This window comes from Globicephala melas, chromosome 10, assembly GCF_963455315.2.
Source record: "Globicephala melas chromosome 10, mGloMel1.2, whole genome shotgun sequence".
Taxonomy (NCBI): Eukaryota; Metazoa; Chordata; class Mammalia; order Artiodactyla; family Delphinidae; genus Globicephala; species Globicephala melas.
The window spans coordinates 86,624,806-86,630,805 of NC_083323.1; positions in this window are offsets into that span (position 1 = coordinate 86,624,806).

Consider the following 6,000-nt stretch of genomic DNA (forward strand, 5'->3'; position numbering starts at 1 on the left):
TGCAAAAATATTTAACAAAATATTAGAAAATCAAATTCAACAACACATTAAAGGGATCACAAACCTGTTCGAGTGGGACTTATTACAGTGCTGCAAGGATGATTCAACATGTGTGTAAGTCAATCAAAGTGTTATCCCACATTAACAAAAGATAAAAATCATATGATCAGCTTAATAAACACAGAAAAAGCATTTGACTAAAATCAATATCCACTTATGATAAAAACTCTCAAAAAAGTGAGTATAGAGTGAATGGACCGTAACATAGTTAAAGTCATATATGACAAAGCCACAGCTAACATCATACTCAACAGTGAAAAGCTGAAAGCTTTTCCTCTAAGATCAGGAAAAAGACAAGGATGCCCACTATAATCACTTTTATTCCACAGAGTACTGTAAATCCTAGCCAGAGCAATCAGGCAGGAAAAAGAAGTAAAATGAATACAAATTTGAAAAGAATAAAACTATCACTATTTGAAGGTGACATGATACTATAGAGAGAAACCCCAAAGACTCCACCAAAAACCTGTTAGAACTAATAAATGAATTCAGTAAAATCGCAGGATACAAAATTAATATACAGCAACCAGTTGTGTTTCTATACACTGTCATCATAATAATGAACTATCAGAAAGGGAAATGAAGAAAACAAATCCCATTTACAACTGCATAAGGTTGTAAACTACATAAGGTTCCCTGTACACACCAGGCTCTTTCAAACTTTGTGCATTTTCTCATCTCTTCCATGCACCTTGAATACCCTTTTCCCCATCACTGTCAGCCTAGCATTCTTCAAGACATGTTCAGATGTATTTTCCTTCCCTGAAACCCAAATTGTATTGAGAGCATTTCCTCTGTGCTCCCTTAGAACTTGTGTCCAAGCTACTTGTTTTCATTTCTCCCATTAGAATGTAATTTCCTGAAAGATTTTTTTTTTTTTTGCTTTGAAGTATAGTGATTTACAATGTTGTGTTAGCTTCAGGTGTACAGCAAAGTGATTCAGTTATACATACATATATAACAATTTTTTCAGATTCTTTTCCCTTATATGTTATTACAAAATATTGAGTACAGTTCCCTATGCCACCTAGTAGGTCCTTGTTGGTTATCTATTTTATGTATAGTAGTGTATATATGTTAATCCGAAACTCCTAATTTATCCCTTCCCCCCCTTTCCCCTTCTTTAACCATAAATTTGTTTTCTATATCTGTGGCTCTATTTCTGTTTTCTATGTAAGTTCACTTTTATCATTTTTTTAGATTCCACATATAAGCGATATCCTATGATATTTGTCTGGCTTACTTCACTTAGTATGATAATCTCTAGGTCTCTCCATGTTGCTGCAAATGGCATTATTTCATTCTTTTTATGGCTGATTAATATTCCATTGTGTATATATATATACCACATCTTCTTTATCCATTCATCTGTCGATGGAAATTCAGGTTGCTTCCATGTCTTGGCTATTGTAAATAGTGCTGCAATGAACATTGAGGTACATGTATCTTTTTGAATTATGGTTTTATCTGGATATAGGTCCAGGAGTGGGATTGCAGTTTCTTAATCATTTCTGAGTAAGCCCAGAACAATTACTGCAAAATAGCAGTTCCCAGACTATCTTATTTATTTATAGCCTCTTGAGTTGAAAATATTTTCCATTGAATCTATATACACACACACAAACACGTGTATATGTGTGTGTATGATTATATACATATGTATATGATCAAGCTGGCATTGAATAGGTTAAAATTAGACCTTCTTGCTGGTTTTGATTTCATGGATTATGGTTAACAGAATGTATAGAGAAAAATTAGTTTACAGCTAATAATACCATTATGAAACACTTCAACAACCAACATTTTCACACACATTAAAATGTCTACCATATGCCAGACCTAGGATCCTGGGAGAACCTTCCAAGGTAGATAGCCTTGCTTAGCAACTGCTACGGTCCTTTTCTTCTGAGGACAGTATATGTTTTGAAATGACAGAATGTTGTTAGTTCTAAGGTCTCCCGATAGCATCTGCATCTCATTATCTGATAAAAAGCAAAAGCACACCTTTATCACACTTGGCCTGTGATCTGATGCAATGCTAAGAATTTGTTGATAGAGTTGAGCAGATGCCTATCCAGCAAGTCTCTAACTGTGATCTTGGCAAGAAATACTCTATGAGAAAGCTAACAGTTCTGCCTCATAATCAATTTTGCCTTCAGGGCTCCTGCAACTCTATTTTTACTCCCATTTTTGCTCCATCTGCACAAGAGTTGAGCTGCTGCCACCAAATCAACCTGATACAATTCATACCATTTTTCTCATCAGTCAGTCATTCCCCATTTTTGTCCAACAGCTTTCTAAGAAACTGTATTCTTCGGAAGCCAAGTGCAGTAACTCTCCTTTGTTTTTAAACACTCTTCCTCTGAAAGCCATCTGAGTTTTTCATTTCTTTCTACCTTAGTGCTTCCCTGTGTGTGTGTATGTGTGTGTGTGTGTGTGTGTGTGTGTGTGTGTGTGTGTGTGTAGGACTGTACATTTCTGAGCATTATTAAGACCCTTGCTAGTGTCTCCTATAAGTATGTCTTCACTGAGAGAATTGTGGTGTCAGAAATGCCATCTAAACCAGAGTGCAGAAGATATTATCAACCGAGTTTAACCTCAGATTGGTTTATCCTTTTGTTCTTTTCTTAGGAGAAGGGAAAATATAAGCATAGTATTTCTACAGGAATTGCACGATAGTTCTTCCATCTCTAAATGAGTGATTCATCTGCCTGCCAGCAGGGGAATTTATACAAACTGCCCAGTCAGACTCCACCTCTAGACACAGCCTTACTTGGATAGCTCCCTGCAGAGGTATTCAATATTGTAAATATCTCATCCTTTATAATCAATATAAACTTAAATTTTCTTTGTAATAATTTGCAAGAGAATACTTGCTTTGAAATCTGAAAGAACTGGGTTTAAATCCCCAGTCTGCACTGAAATTTATCATGGAAATGATAATACTAACTTCATGTTCCTTCAAGGATTAAATGACAGAATGTATCAAACATAGCAATATATGAGATTTTTATAGTTGTCTATGAAATGCCTTTTCCTTAAAATGGAATATGAGGGGAGTCTTTAATTATTTGCAAAAGTCAGAAAATACAAAGGCAAATGAGTTTTGTTCACTAAGGCCAAAAGGTTCTCTGAATCTTAAGCAACACGAAGCGATTACAAAAGATGCAGCAAGAGCCCCTACATGGTCTAGCAGTCACCGAGGCTGACCGTGGTATGTAGCCAGGAGTCTGCTGTAAGTGGTGAAGAAGCAGGTTCTGGAGTTAGGCTACCAATTATAGTCATTTGATCTTGGGCAAAGAACTTTACCCCTCATGTGCTTTAGTTTCCTTATCTCTGAAACAGTTTCTGCCTCATAGTTTTCTTAAGAAGATCTAGAGTTGATATGTTAAAGCATAAGGAGAGGAACAGGGAAGCAGAAAAATAAAGATGTCATACTGACCAGCTCTCTAGACCTAACAGAGTTTACCGGGACCTGAGCACCGATCTTTCATTTTCACGTGACTATTAAGAATAACTATGGGGCTTCCCTGGTGGCGCAGTGGTTGAGAGTCCGCCTGCCGATGCAGGGGACACGGGTTTGTGACCCGGTCTGGGAAGATCCCACATGCCGCGGAGCGGCTGGGCCCGTGGGCCATGGCAGCTAAGCCTGTGCGTCCGGAGCTTGTGCTCCGCAATGGGAGAGGCCACAACAGTGAGAGGCCCGCATACCGCAAAAAAAAAAAAAAAAAGAATAACTATGAACTTTCCACATGCTGAAATTTCATTGGTGTATACATCACAAAACCGTTCCTCCCAAGTGGTTTCTCTTTTTTTAAATTTACTTTATTGAAGTATAGTTGATCTACAACGTTGTGTTAATTTCTGCTGTACAGCAAAGTGATTCAGTTATACACACATATTCTTTTTTGTATGCCTTTCCATTATGGTTTATTACAGAGTACTGAATATAGTTCCCTGTGCTATACAGTAGGACCTTGTTGTTTATCCATTCTATATATAATAGTTTGCATCTGCTAATCCCAAACTCCAAATCCATCCCTCCCCCATCCCCACTCCCCTTGGCAACCATATGTCCCTTCTATATATCTGTGAGTCTGTTTCTGTTCCTTAGATAAGTTCATTTGTGTCATACTTTAGATTTCACATATAAATGATATCATATGGTATTTGTCTTTCTCTTTCTGACTTCACTTAGTATAATAAACTCTTGGTCCATCCATGTTGCTGAAAATGGCATTTTTTCATTCTTCTTAATGGTTGAGTAATATTCCATTGTGTGTGTGTGTGTGTGTGTGTATGTATGTGTATGTGTGTATATATATATATATATATATATATATATATATATATATATATACACACACATACCACATCTTCTTTATCCATTCATCTGTCAATGGACATTTAGGTTGCTTCCATGTCTTGGCTATTGTATATAGTGCTGCTATGAACATAAGAGTGCTTGCATCTTTTTGAATTATAGTTTTGTCTAGATATATGTCCAGAAGTGGGATTGCTGGATCATATGGCAACTCTATTTTTGACTTTTTGAGGACCCTCCATCCGTTGTCCATAGTGGCTGTACCAATTTACATTCAACCAAATGGTTTCTTTTGCTTAACCCTCTCTTCCCAACTGTTTTTCATAAAAGGTACACATTCTTCCCTAGAAACTTCTAGCATCTACACATTTGTTGAAAACTGGGCTCCGAATTTAACTCTTTATTTCACTGGTTTATCTTTTCTCTTGCTTAGTTTTTAATCATGATGACTTACATGTAAAAACCTACAGGGATATTTCCATTCTGTTTTTCATTCTTATCTTTTGAAATATTTCAGAAGTTTCAATTCAAATATTTTTGATGAAACAAAAATTCCAAGCTTTTAGATATTCCTTCACACCCTACTCAAATCATCTCAAATCACAGAGACTTGTGATTCTTAAACCATTCATTCTAAAAGAAGGAAAAGTAGATCAGTGTAGGGAAAAAGAGTTGGAAGCAAATATTGGTCCAAACGCTTATCTTAAATAAGTTCTGATTACATTTCTTGTAAAATTATAGTTTTAGGAACCAACAGATTTTGACTGATAGCTTCTATTCTATTTAAATCTGATATAGCCAACAATGTGTCACGATAGTGTACATTTTTCTTACTGTAGTTAAGTCAAGACATGACTTATTTGGAACAAACTTATCCTTATACTTCAGCAGCTGACTTCAGCTTTATTTAAGAGAAGCAACAGTCGGGCCAAATGTAAAGGAACTGACTGAGACCGAGCAAGAGAAACACGAGGCTGAATGCTCTCAAGATCTTCCTGCAGAATAAGCTTTGCTTTAAATGAATGTGATGTCTCAGTTCAAACCTCTGAGTTTGGGGATCTACAATAGTTGGTAGTAATTCTACCTTCCCCCTTTTATGTCTTAATTATATTTCATAATCATTCTGTTATATGATTTGTTTTAACAAGCAAGCCCTAGGTATCCCTGTGCCACTGCAGAGAAGGTAGTCTCATGAAGGTTATGAGAAGTCTGGTCAGCAGGGCATACCATTTCCTGTTAAAAGCTGTTTCTAAGATATAAATAGAAGCTTTTCCAGGACTTCAGCTTGATGCTATATTGGGAATCATGTAACATTTACAATGTACTTCCATGTAAGACAATCTTGTGCTAAAGCATCGCTAAAAGAGACAGAGCCTCTGGGGTTCACCACATATGATATTCAGAAGTAGTGGCAAGTCCAATCTCCTATTTTGATCCTCACTTCTTATTATGGTAAGTAGCTTCCTGATTTTCTGCCTTGTCCGGCTAGCACTGCAGTATTTTGCCCATTAGAAGTAGACAGTGAACATTCCTCCTAAAATTCCATTTACTTGATCTGTAGCTACTGCAATGGAATTTAAACTAAAGATTTTTAAATATAGGATGAAATATTTAAG